The sequence below is a fragment of the Neoarius graeffei genome, chromosome 4, assembly GCF_027579695.1.
Source record: "Neoarius graeffei isolate fNeoGra1 chromosome 4, fNeoGra1.pri, whole genome shotgun sequence".
NCBI classification, from domain to species: Eukaryota; Metazoa; Chordata; class Actinopteri; order Siluriformes; family Ariidae; genus Neoarius; species Neoarius graeffei.
The window spans coordinates 88,389,660-88,404,782 of record NC_083572.1 but is presented as its reverse complement, the minus strand read 5'-3'; positions in this window follow the sequence as shown (position 1 = coordinate 88,404,782).

Genomic DNA, 15,123 nt, shown 5'->3' with positions numbered 1-15,123 from the left:
GCAAACTCCACACAGAAAGGCCCTCGCCGGCCACGGGGCTCGAACCCGGACTTTCTTGCTGTGAGACAATAGCGCTAACCACTACACCACCGTGCCGCCTCATTTAGGTTTGTTTGATTAAATTATTCCTTTTCCTTTTTTATCTTGGGGGAAATAACACATAGTCATCAAACGTTCACTGTAATTGTTTGTTTGTTGTTTCATTCATTCATTCATTCATTCATTTAATTTTTTTGGTTTGTAAAATTATTTTTTTCATTTTTTTATGAATTAATTCATTCATTCATTCATATATTTAATTAGCTTGTTAGATTGTTATTTAGTTTGTTATTTATTGTTGTTTTTATAAATATCTCAAAAAGAATTATAGTTTACTCCTGCTACTCCTGCTTAGTTTACCAGACCTGGGAGATTTGGCAATTTTAAAAGATGTGATAAACAAACAAAATCCTGTAACTTTTTCTATCTTGCAGTTGCCACACACAGAAGAGCTAACAGTCTCAGTTCACAGCCCAACTCTATCTAACTTCAGCACAGCAGCCTCATCCCCATAACGTTCCTCAAATGTTCCAGCTGCATTATCACACTTTGACAGCATCAGACTAAATATTGTCAAAATGTTGTGGGTTCATCCGACACATGACAGTAAATCTACACTGACTGAGCCTGCGGGATGGGGGGGTAGCGCGAGCATCAAAATGTCTGTTGCAGCACGTGCACACACACACACACACACACACACACACACACACACTCTTACTCCCAGCAACCTGCTTCGACTTCAGCCCTCCAGATATACATGATACTTAACCATTCTCCTTACACGGGCCTGGAGAAAAAAAATAATAAAAGAGGTGAAAGAAAGAAAAAAATATGAAGGCAGTCCAAGGCCTTGACGAAAACATATGGCATGGTGAATTATCATGGAGATTCCCTTTTCTGCGAGTACTTTTCATGCTTTTACAGAGGAAGCCACTTTCCATAATTTATCATTTGCAAGCAATTTATTGCCTCCATCCACAATTCATTGTAATACAGTGTTCTGGGTTTTTTGTTGTGTATCATTTCAAATCTTTTCACTTCCTGATTCATAGGAAAACACCTGGTGCCGTGAACCGCATGTAACAACACAGAGCTGGACTGCATATGATTTCAACAGTGAAATCTATCTTCCTGCAGTTGTGTAAGTTATTTTAACATTCTGACCAACCTGAGAGCTTCCATTTCCCCGTCTTCTTTCATGCGCCATCTTTACCTCACTCTCAACCTCTGCCGATTGCCTTTCTGCTTATGATGGCAGCATATGAAACTGTGATGTCAAGTCAAGTTTATTTTTATTAGCACTTTTAACAATAGACATTGTCACAAAGCAGCTTTACAGAAAATTAAAGACTTTAAACATGTAATCCTAAACAAGCAACAAGCAAGCCTGTGGCGAGGGTGGCAAGGAAAAACTCCCTCAGACAACATGAGGAAGAAACCTCAAGAGGAACCAGACTCAAAAGGGAACCCATCCTCATTTGGGTGATAACAGACAATGTGATTATAAATAACTTGCTTCTATAACAGTGTCCAATATACAGTGGTGCTTGAAAGTTTGTAAACCCTTTAGAATTTTCTATATATCTGCATAAATATGATAGATATGATAGATAAAGAGAACCCAGTTAAACAAATGAGACAAAAATATTATACTTGGTCATTTATTTATTGAGGAAAATGATCCAATATTACATATCTGTGAGTGGCAAAAGTATGTGAACCTCTAGGATTAGCAGTTAATTTGAAGGTGAAATTAGAGTCCGGTGTTTTCAATCAATGGGATGACAATCAGGTGTGAGTGGGCACCCTGTTTTATTTAAAGAACAGGGATCTATCAAAGTCTGATCTTCACAACACGTTTGTGGAAGTGTATCATGGCACGAACAAAGGAGATTTCTGAGGACCTCAGAAAAAGCGTTGTTGATGCTCATCAGGTTGGAAAAGGTTACAAAACCATCTGTAAAGAGTTTGGACTCCACCAATCCACAGTCAGACAGATTGTGTACAAATGGAGGAAATTCAAGGCCATTGTTACCCTCCCCAGGAATGGTCGACCAACAAAGATCACTCCAAGAGCAAGGCATGTACAGTAATAGCTTAATAGTTCACAAACTTTCAAGCACCATTGTACAGTAGTCACAAAGTATAACAGTGTAACCAGGAAATTCATTCTAGATGCGGACTCTGAATTCAGTGTTAATGATGCCACTGATGACACTAATGATGTCAGGGTAATGGGAATGGACGACAGCGGACAGCAATGACCCTGATAGTGTGGGAACTGGTGATGGCTTTGACAATAGCACCTATAAGTAAATCTGTAGTAATGTTCTAGTGAGGATTTACAACCATCCTGATACATCTAATGTGGTTAACTCTAGCATGGCCCTGAGCCATAATGAGCATTTCCGTTGTGAGTTACATTCCCTTGATTGGGAAAGAGCAAGGACACAATATATTTCAGTTATAAAAAAGAAACTAAATGCTGCTCTGAAGTACAGTTGAGTGGTAGGATGACAAAAAAAGACAGAAGACAAATTGATTTTTTAGTGTGCTGGGTTTTGTCATTCCCACAAATTAAATATATATAGTAGTATAAGTGGTATGCATTATGATCAGGGTGAGGAGCCCCTTTAACTGTCAAATTAATTCAATGGACCCCCTCAGTGCAGATGTACCTGTATTTAATGCACTTTATTTACACATGCACAGTCATATTTTGTCTATTTATAAGAACTACAGAGCTTTTTAATTCCTGAAATTGTGACTGATAGAACAGATTGCAGATGTAATACGACTACTACTACTACTACTAATAATAATAAGACCGTCAATGACAGCGTTGCTTAATTTGGCTCCGTCTAGTCTAGAAGGAATGATCGAAAGTGGGCCATCTTGCACAATAAATATTGCAAGATATATACACTATATACAAACTATATACAGAACCAATATCCACCCTTGGACCTATTTACCAGAAAGAATCCAAAATGGCGAGGAATTGACCGAGAAGAAGCAATTTTTGTTGAACTGCTCATTAAGGTATAATTAGTCCATAACTTCATTAATAATTGTAATTAAGCAAATCTGGGTAGAAGTTATATGCACCCTAGGTACCTCTACCTTCATGCCAGAAATAATCAAAATTGGTGAAGAATTGAGGGAGAAAAAGTGATGTGTGGAAACTGCTCGTTAGGGCTTAATTAGTCCATATCTTCATTATTAATTGTAATTAAGCAAATTTGGGTAGAGGCTATATGCACCCCAGGCAGACCTACCTTCCTGCCAAAAAGAATAAAAATCAGTGAAGAATTGAGAGAGAATTTTCGTGAAATGTGGACAACGCCGGACAGACTATGGATGACGGTCAACACACGATGGTATAAACTTATCACCTGTCAGCCAGATGAGCTAATAATAATAAAAATAATAGCTATATTATTTATACTGTAATTCTACTAGCTGTTGGAGCGACCAAGCTTTAGATTAAAACCATTCAATTCAAGGGACCTGTCATATAAAAAGTCAAAGTCAGTCCCATATACGTTTTCGTACATACGTTGGGGAGTGCCTGTTAGAGAGCACACTCTGTCTAGGCCACGGTATGGTGAGGTAGGGTGGCCAGTTCCTTTCCTCGCTGCCTTTTAACTTCCCCAGTGTTTCCACCAGGTCCCCATTCACTGCTGGGTGGACAGGAGGTGAGCCCCAGATCACCGTCCAAGACGAGGCTCGAACCGGGGACCGTTCACTTAGTGGTCAAGCGCTCTAACCACTTGGCCACTTCACCTCACCTGTCATATAAACTAACAGAAATAAGAAGTGAAAAAAAAACTTTTATAGTGGTGGGTTGTGATTTCTACAGGTGTACGTAAATTAAAAAAAAAAAAACTCATGAACCACAGCATTAATATATAAATAGGTGAGTGAACCCTTTCCACCTTATACATTCATCCTGATGTTTCTCTTATAAAATACACTGACTTCTTTAAAGGAAATATCTCGCAAATAAACAAACTGAGCTAAAAATCGGTCTTTATGTCTGTCCTTTGTAAAAAAGCTGCATGTTGAATTTTTTTCTTAACGATATAACCACTAAAGTGATGAAAATAGACGGGACTATGTTTTGTCAGGGAGGCCGCCATAATTCCATCGTGCGTGATGTCATTTGCTGCGAGCGCAGCGGAGGTGTACAAGTGCATGCTATACTAGACTATAGTATAATATTATGGTCTAGCATGACTTCTCGGTCAATTTGTTTGCATTTCTGCACAAAAATTACGGCAATGCAGTATTAGAAAAGGAATCAAAATAAAGTAGTGGCTATTTTATTGTCTGTTTATTAAAATATATATATATATTTTTTTTTTCCTGCTTATCTTCCATGTGTTTGATGTGTGACATGATGTGCTGTCGTGCTGCCGGTGTCGGTGTTTTGTGGTGAAACAAAATCAGGATCACATCTGGCTTCAGTTGTCATTTTTGCCTCATGTCTCGCTTCTTCCCAGTGATTTTTTTCATATAAATCCTCCACAAAACAATCTTCTGTAAAATCCTTGCTGCACAATTTGCTGCTTTTTCCAGGAGTAAAGTTTTCTTGCTTTACTTGATGAAGCCACTCAGCCAAATGTCTTAGATCCTTCAAAGGATAGCCATGATGCCATGACAATCCAGGTGCAGTTACCCATCTTTGAGAAGATATAGATGAAGACACTACTCCTTCACAAGCCACTAGAATTATACAACTTAAAATGTAATACACAGACAAAATAATGCTTGAAAAAAAAATGGACAGTGATAATAACTTTGGCTGCACGCAATAGCGGATCCAGGATGGAATGATGAAGACGTGCGGAATCCTACATCACGCAGCACCACCCTCGTTTTCATCTCCTAATACATCCATGTATCTGGCTAATCCAGTATGGCCGCACCCGGGGAAATGGCCTAATGGATTGATGTTACAACTTTAACATGTTTTTTAAACTAAAGTCTACTTAATTTTTTTCATCGAGAAGATCTTGTATTAATGTATAATGACGACATTTCATAACCCTGTAATTTCAAAATTTCCTGGTTAATCGCTTTAAAACAGGTCTGCTAACCAAAAAGGTCATGGAAAAAACATATTTCTGTTGAATTTACATTAATTTGGGTGCAACTGTCATTTTGAAATACAGGGTGTTTCAAAAAATTTGATATCATTTCACAATCTAATAACTTTGCCAATTCTCGTTCAATTGACCTCAAATTTTAACAGCATGTGTGAAAATAGGTCAAAATTTTATTTTTAATGTTTTTTGTTTTTATCTTTTTAGGTATAGAAATGCCATTCACTGGAAAAGAAAAGGCATTTTGTGTGTTAGAGTACGCTTGAACACAGTCGAACAAGACTGTGCAGCGTGCTTTTATAGTGATGCTTGAAAGTTTGTGAACCCTTTAGAATTTTCTATATTTCTGCATAAATATGACCTAAAACATCATCAGACTTTCACACAAGTCCTAAAAGTAGATAAAGAGAACCCAGTTAAACAAATGAGACAAAAATATTATACTTGGTCATTTATTTATTGAGGAAAATGATCCAATATTACATATCTGTGAGTGGCAAAAGTATGTGAACCTTTGCTTTTAGTATCTGGTGTGACCCCCTTGTGCAGCAATAACTACAGCTAAACATTTCCGGTAACTGTTGATCAGTCCTGCACACCGGCTTGGAGGAATTTTAGCCCATTCCTCCGTACAGAACAGCTTCAACTCTGGAATGTTGGTGGGTTTCCTCACATGAACTGCTCGCTTCAGGTCCTTCCACAATATTTCAATTGGATTAAGGTCAGGACTTTGACTTGGCCATTCCAAAACATTAACTTTATTCTTCTTTAACCATTCTTTGGTAGAATGACTTGTGTGCTTAGGGTCGTTGTCTTGCTGCATGACCCACCTTCTCTTGAGATTCAGTTCATGGACAGATGTCCTGACATTTTCCTTTAGAATTCACTGGTATAATTCAGAATTCATTGTTCCATCAATGGTGGCAAGCCGTCCTGGCCCAGATGCAGCAAAACAGACCCAAACCATGATGCTACCACCACCATGTTTCACAGATGGGATAAGGTTCTTATGCTGGAATGCAGTGTTTTCCTTTCTCCAAACATAATGCTTCGCATTTAAACCAGAAAGTTCTATTTTGGTCTCATTCATCCACAAAACATTTTTCCAATAGCCTTCTGGCTTGTCCACGTGATCTTTAGCAAACTGCAGACGAGCAGCAATGTTCTTTTTTGAGGGCAGTGGCTTTCTCCTTGCAACCCTGCCATGCACACCATTGCTGTTCAGTGTTCTCCTGATGGTGGAATCATGAACATTAGCCAATGTGAAAGAGGCCTTCAGTTGCTTAGAAGCTACTCTGGGGTCCTTTGTGACCTCACCGACTATTACACGCCTTGCTCTTGGAGTGATCTTTGTTGGTCGACCACTCCTGGGGAGGGTAACAATGGCCTTGAATTTCCTCCATTTGTACACAATCTGTCTGACTGTGGATTGGTGGAGTCCAAACTCTTTAGAGATGGTTTTGTAACCTTTTCCAGCCTGATGAGCATCAACAACGCTTTTTCGGAGGTCCTCAGAAATCTCCATTGTTCGTGCCATGATACACTTCCACAAACATGTGTTGTGAAGATCAGACTTTGATAGATCCCTGTTCTTTAAATAAAACAGGGTGCCCACTCACACCTGATTGTCATCCCATTGATTGAAAACACTGGACTCTAATTTCACCTTCAAATTAACTGCTAATCCTAGAGGTTCACATACTTTTGCCACTCACAGATATGTAATATTGGATCATTTTCCTCAATAAATAAATGACCAAGTATAATATTTTGGTCTCATTTGTTTAACTGGGTTCTCTTTATCTACTTTTAGGACTTGTGTGAAAATCTGACAGTGTTTTAGGTCATATTTATGCAGAAATATAGAAAATTCTAAAGGGTTCACAAACTTTCAAGCACCACTGTATGAGAGAATTCTCTAAAAATGCACCAACTGCAATGCAGATTTGGACACGGCACAAAAAGTTCAAAGAGCAAGCCTGTCTGTGTGTCTGTGTCTCAGGCGGCGCAAATATTGAAAATTTATGAAATCGTTCATGGAATCTGCATACCTTTTAATTTCTCATTCAAATTTTGAGGAATAAATCTTATATTGCTCAACATTAAGCCTGTTCAGTTTCATTTGCCTCGACTATGTAGTTTCTGGGATATTTACATCTCAAATAATATCACTTTTTTTTTTTGAAACACACTGTGTTTTAGTTCATAACTTGCCCATTCAAAAGCTATAGGGGTACAAACTTTTGCACTCACGTTTTTACTCAGATAGACTGAAAGGGGAAGGGAAGTTTTTTTCAGTTGCATTAAATGATTCATAATAAACTTTACAATCCTAAATCAGAAAAATCCAACACACACACACACACACCAGTCCACACCTCTCCTCAACCTTCCACTCACCTCAATGCATTTGCCACTAATATAAAGCATGCATCACATGTCAGCTGAATGGCCCTAATAAAAAGACAGACCTAATCAGATCCATCAGCCATGCGTTCCACTCGCACTCTTATTCCCTATCGTGCCCTGATTAATGTTAATTTCATCATGTGTCTTTTTCAGCTCAATAAACCCACCTCCCATTCTAAATCAAATTGCTACCGATCGTGGCCTGACACTAAGTTCCTCCTCCTCTCTCTGCTCACATACACACTCCTCCCTCTCACTTCATATTCAGTGTCATAATGCAGTGTGTCTTAATTAAGTCCAGCAGCTAATTAATTAAGTGGCCAGAATAGTAATTAGTGAGCTTTTTTTTTTTAATGGGGATTGTCGGGTAAGGAGAGTTGCTGGAAGGGTGTAGCAAGAAAGAAGAATATTTCTATTGAAACATTGGCATAAGAGACACCAGTGAAGAATGAAAAGGTGAATCTTCTTTCTTTTTTTTGTGGTTGCATCCAGGATGGCTTTTTTACTACGCACACACACACACACCCGCAGCAGAATCAGAGTGATGTGCTTGAGAGTGCAGCATTTATTGACTGATCTACGAGCACTAATGGAAATGATGTAGAGGCAGAGACAGTTCATTAGAATTGCAGCTTGATTAAAGTGTGTGTTTGAGCACCGGTATTTTTTCACTCCGTATTTGATAAATTTAAATTAAGCTAAACATTGTCCTGTATAAAGTCATGCTCTTATAAACACAATTACAGCACAGTTTAATTTGCTTTATCCTTTCTATCAGGCCATTTCATACCAGAACATGTAAGTTTTGGATTTAAATACGCCCAATCCTGGAGAGCCGGAGCATGCGGCAGAGTGTTTATGTTCCTTCCTAGCCTAATCTTAAAAAATGGCAAATAATTTGAGTCACACGTACAAGAGTTGGATAGCATTAATGGTACATTTGACTTCCCTTAGAAGTGGGAAGTCGAAGCCTGGAATGATGCCATTTTCATCCTCTGTGCATTAAAGAGGATGAGAGAAAGTGGGAGGGAAAAAAAAACTTTGATGCAACAATGATCTTTTTTGTTAGCAGCAAGCGAGCCAGTTAACTGCGATGTGTCTATAAAACCCCTTCAAAAAATGATTTCTATCATCATTGTTGTAGATTTTACAAGCTACTGTAATATGTGGGTGGCACTGTCGCCTTGCAGCAAGAAGGTTCTGGGTTTGAGCCCAGTGGCCGACAGGGGTCTTTCTGTGTAGAGTTTGCATGTTCTCCTCTGGGTGCTCTGGTTTCCCCCACAGGTCAAAGACATGTGGTTAGGTTAACTGAGGTTGGGCTGAAGTGCCCTTGAGCAAGGCATCAAACCCCCAACTGCTCCCTGGGTGCTGTAGCATAGCTGCCCACTGCTCTGGGTATGTGTGTGTGCTCATTGCTCACTTGTGTGTGCTTGTGTGCATTCACCGCTGCAGATGGGTTAAATACAGAAGAGACATTTCACTGTGCTTAAAGCTAAATCTTAAAAGCTAATACTGTACTTGTAACGAATTTAAAGGTAAGAAGTTAAAGGGAACTGCTACTTTGTTTACTGCTGACACTGATGTTCAGCACGTGTTTGCTGAACTCAAAACTCGGAGTTCAGGAGTCCATCCCAAATCCCCAGTTAGGAATTCCAAATTGAGGGGGTGTTTGTTTTCTTGGTCAGTGGTCAGGAATTATGAGTTAAGATTTCTAATCGAATGCAGCACAAGTTCCAAATTCTCAGGATATTCCTAGTTATTAAAGGCACAATGCAAGTGCGTAAACTCAGCAAGTTCTTTATTAACAAGTCAAGCTTCATTATCAAAATTCCAAGCTGGAGGCAGAGCACAAGCAGACAGGAACAAACTGGGATAATCTATAATCATAAACTGTAAGGGCCCGGTCCCACAACATTGATAAATAAAAATATACCTATAACTACAACTATGACTATACAGTGGATATAAAAAAGTGTACACACCCCATTAAAATGAAAGGTTTTTCTGATGTAAAAAAAATGAGACCACAAAAAATAATTTCAAAACTTTTCCCACCTTTAATGTGACCTATAACCTGTACAATTCAATTGAAAAACAAACAAATCTGTTACGGGGGAAAAACATAAAAAATAAAAAAAATTACAATATGCTGGTTGCATAAGTGTGCACACCCTTAAACTAATACTTTGTTGAAGCACCTTTTGATTTAATTACAGCATTCAGTCTTTTTGGGTTCACACTTGCCATCAATTAAAATGACTCTGATTAACCCCAAATAAAGTTCAGACATTTACTCAGTTGCTCCTCCAGCAAAAGCCAGAGTTCACAGAGAGCTTACAAAGCGTCAAAGGGATCTCATTGTTGAAAGGTATCAGTCAGGAGAAGGGGACAAAAACATTTCCACGGCATTAGATATACCATGGAGCACAGTGCAGACAGTCATCAAGAAGTGGAGAAAATATGGGACAACAGTGACATTACCGAGAACTGGACGTCCCTCCAAAATTGATGAAAAGACAAGACGAAAACTGGTCAGGGAGGCTGCCGAGAGGCCGACAGCAACACTGAAGGAGCTGCAGGAATTTCTGGCAAGTACTGGTTGTGTACTACATGTGACAGCAATCTCCTATATTCTCTATATGTCTGGACTATGAGGTAGGGTCAAAGAAAAACATCCAGACCCAGCTAAATGTTGCAAAAAAAAAAAAATACAGCAACTCTCCCAAAAGCATGTGGGGAAATGTGTTATGGTCTGATGAAACCAAGGTTGAACTTTTTGGCCACAATTCCAAAAGGTATGTTTGGCACAAAAACAACACTGCGCATCACCAAAAGAACACCATACCTACGGTGAAGCATGGTGGTGGCAGCATCGTGTTTTGGGGTTGTTTTTCTTCAGCTGGAACAGGGGCTTTAGTCAAGGTGGAGGGAATTATGAACAGCTCTAAATACCAGTCAATTTTGGCCCAAAACCTTCAGGTGTCTGCTAGAAAGCTGAAGATGAAGAGCAATTTAGTCTTTCAGCATGACAACGACCCGAAAAAAGTTTTGGAACGGCCCAGCCAGAGCCCAGACCTAAATCCAGTTGAAAATCTGTGGGGTGACCTGAAGAGGGCTGTGCACAAGAGATGCCCTCACAATCTGACAGATTTGGAGCGCTTTTGCAAGGAAGAGTGGGCAAATATTGCCAAGTCTAGATGTGGCAGGCTGATAGACTCCAACCGAAAATGACTGAATGCTGTAATTAAATCAAGAGGTGCTTCAACAAAGTATTAGTTTAAGGGTGTGCATGCTTATGCAACCAGCTTATTGTACGGGTTTTTTTGTTTGTTTGTTTGTTTGTTTTATGTTTTTCCCCCTAACAGATTTGTTTGTTTTTCAGTTGAATTGTACAGGTTATAGTTCACATTAAAGGTGGGAAAATTTTGAAATAATTTATCGTAGTCTCATTTTTTTACATCGATAAAGCATCATTTTAACAGCGTGTGTACACTTTTTATATCCACTTGTATTCCTCTGCCTGAATTTAGTTCCAGTCTGGAGCAGTCACACCACAACTATAATCCCGACTATAATATCGCTTGGTCCTGCCACTCAGGGAAATAAATGCATGCAACTTAGGAATAATCATGGAAGTTTTTTCCAAGTAGTAGCACATTATTCCGGGTCATACTGTACAGCTTGGACTTCAAAACAACCCATGCACACACTCCAGTGGTTGATATAATACGGATAGGTCACGGATTACGGAAATATAATAAAAAAGGATACAAAATACGAAGTTGTTACGGATTTTAATACAGACGCATCACGGATGCACATAACTTATGGATTGGTCATGGACATTTCAGTATATTACAGATTTCATACGGATGATGCGTCACGGATAAAAAATTAAGAAGTTTAAAACAATTAGATGTTTGGACTGCCGAAGTTCATAATTAAAATTTCTTACCTGCATTTATATGTCTACTTTATTAATTTACTATTGATATTTCACAGAAAATATCACGTCCGTGAATAAAAGATCTGTGTTTTGTATTATATTTTTTATTTTCCGTGAATCCGTATTCTGTGACTTCATGATGCAACAAGGACGTACAAAGACACCCGGGGAAAATAGTACGTGCTCAGACAATGTCACATGTAAACAATTATCTGATTGGTCAGATGTTTTATCGGATCAGGTCCAGGCCTGGAAAAATGGCTCCAGAAGCAATCTCGGTGATACGGATAAAGCCAGGCCTGGGCTATAGGTATCATTATCAGTCTGGTGTGAGCACCAACCACATAAACTGCAAAGGGTCAATTTATTTATGGTTATCGTTATAGTTATTGTTATAGTTCTTGGTATTATGGGACTGGGCTGAAACACAGGCAAGAGACAGAAACTAGAAAACACAAGACTCAGAAATGCACAAATACAATCAACAAATACAATCTTTGTATTTGTTGAAATACAGAAACAGCAGAGTATAAATAGATTCAATTCTCAAGGGTGAGACACAGAACAGGTGAACACATTAGGGTCATACAGCGCTGACAGGACAGGCTGAGACAGAACACAACGCAGAAGCACATGGAGTGAACTCAAAACAAATGACATAAGCAGCACTTGTCACATTGAAAAATGCTCTGGACACTGAGAAGGAGAATTTGTCACACTTTCTTACTTTTGTATGAGTTGCATCTCATCTCATCTCATTATCTCTAGCCGCTTTATCCTTCTACAGGGTCGCAGGCAAGCTGGAGCCTATCCCAGCTGACTACGGGCGAAAGGCGGGGTACACCCTGGACAAGTCGCCAGGTCATCACAGGGCTGTATGAGTTGCATATTGGTTTTTATTTTTTAATATTGTTTATATTTAGTTGTTTACACATTTTGTCGAAGGATAAAAGCATCCACCAGCTGACTAAGTCAGAAGAAGAAAAGCCTTCCTCAGTTTACACACTGATTTAAGATACTGATCCTGAATTAATTCCTCTTTCACCAAACACACCAAGGAACGTGTGCAGAAATTAACTAATACTAAGAACAGCTTTATTCCTAATGTTTCAGATACTCACATTTAAAGGTCTGATGACACGAACATGACTCTATGCAATTTCTTAAATAAACTATACAACATGGCAAACATGTTAGATTTCTGTTATAATTACGTGAAAAGAAGCTGTTGTTACGCGAATATCCAACTTTTAATTGCACAGCGCAAGAAAACTGGGTCCGTGGCTCGCGGCCATGCTGTGACGTCAGCGGGAGAACACGCTGCGGTTCACTGGCTGTTCTACTCTGGTTCTACTCAATGGAAATGGCGCATGAAAACGCCGGTGAACTCTCTAGTGCTAGCTCTTCCTCTTCTGGGAGTCTAGAATTGTGTTGATCTCTTCCGAATAGAATCTGTGATAGCCTACCCTCTTTACCCTTTGCCTCTCGTTGCTAGGCGGCAGTTACATGAAAGCCGCAAGCTTTCACAAGCAAATACATGACTGATGTCACGCCGACTTTATGATTACATTTATGATTATCATGTAGAATCTATAGCTCTACGTACCTTTATCTTATGTCGTTTCACAACACATGTTCTGACAGGAGGACTGTCTTTGGATCCGGCATAGCTACTAGTAGACCCCCTCCGGAATACTGGCAGTGTTGCCAGATTGGGAGGAATCCCGCCCAGTTGGGCAGTTTCAAGTGCATTTTGGTGGGTTTTGAACATATTTTGGGCTGGAAAACTTCAGCAGTATCTGGCAACACATACTGCTGACGTTTTCCAGCCCAAAATATGTTCAAAGCCCACCAAAATGCACTTGAAACCGCCCAACTGGGCGGGATTCCTCCCAATCTGGCAACACTGCCAGTATTCCGGAGGGGGTCTACTAGTAGCTATGTATATAATAATGTATAATAATAATACTAATAATGACAAACTGAACACCTGTCGCATCAACAACAAACTGGTAAGTTAGGAGGAAGGTTCTTTCGCTGACGTCATATAGCTCCTCCTCCTCTTTCGTCTCCTGGGTGCTGCAGCCCCATCAAATTTGCCCAGATAGCCGCGTTTTTATCATAACTAGTAAAATAGGCGCCTTCGTGAATTAATATATGGATCATCGGGAATTACTTTTTATGTTATAAAACATCGCCAAAGATGTCAAAAACGTGTCATCAGCACTTTAATATTCATATACAGTATACAATACCAGTAAAAAGTTTGTACACCCCTACTCATTCATAGGTTTTCTGTATTTTGTATTTTCTACATTGTAGAACAATACTGAAGACATCAAAACTATGAAATAATATCTGGAACAGACATGGAATTATGAGGTAAATGAAAGAGTGTTAAAAAAATATGTTTCACAGCAAGAAGGTCCGGGTTCGAGCCCCGTGGCCGACGAGGGTCTTTCTGTGCGGAGTTCGCATGTTCTCCCCGTGTCCGCGTGGGTTTCCTCCGGGTGCTCCGGTTTCCCCCACAGTCCAAAGACATGCAGGTTAGGTTAACTGGTGACTCTAAATTGACCGTAGGTGTGAATGTGAGTGTGAATGGTTGTCTGTGTCTATGTGTCGGCCCTGTGATGACCTGGCGACTTGTCCAGGGTGTACCCCGCCTTTCGCCCGTAGTCAGCTGGGATAGGCTCCAGCTTGCCTGCGACCCTGTAGAACAGGATAAAGCGGCTAGAGCAGAGGTTTTCAAAGTGTGGGAGAGTCAGCCCCCCTCAGAGAGCAAATAAACAGCGCCCCCCCCCCCTTACAATTTTTGTTGTTGCTATACTTAATGCTCCATTCGTATTTAAAAAAAATGGTTGTTGTACACATTTTTATTTTTTTCTTTTACACATTTTAAACATCTGTGCTTTTTTTAAAAAAACATCTTGTTTTACACAATTTAAACATCTGCTTTTTTAAAACATCTTGTTTTACACATTTTAAACATCTGTGCTTTTTTAAAACCTCTTTCTTACACATTTTAAACATCTGTGCTTTTTAAAACCTCTTTTGTACACATTTTAAACATCTGTGCTTTTTATAACCTCTTTTGTACACATTTTAAACATCTGTGCTTTTTATAATCTCTTTTGTACACATTTTAAACATCTGTGCTTTTTTAAAACCTCTTTTTTACACATTTTAAACATCTGTGCTTTTTTTTAAAACATCTTGTTTTACACATTTTAAACATCTCATAGTATCGTTAGCTAGCACCTCTTGGCAGACAACACACTGTGGCAGTGGAGCATCTTCAGATCCAGTCCATGAAAATTCAAACTTTAAATAATCGTGGTCATACTTCCTTCTTTTTTTGCTTGACCCAGACTCTGTCTCCTCACTCACTGTAGCTTTAGGTACTAAAACTCGATCCATTTTGTCTCTGGCAAAGGCTAGCTGAAGTTCGCTAAATGTCCGCAATAGTAACTTATTCTGGTTTATTTTTCCTCATGTTGCGCCCCCCCTGAAGAACTCTGGCGCCCCCTAGGGGAGGCGCGCCCCACACTTTGAAAAGCCCTGGGCTAGAGATAATGAGATGAGAAAAATAAAGAAAAAACATTGAATTAGAAGGGGTGT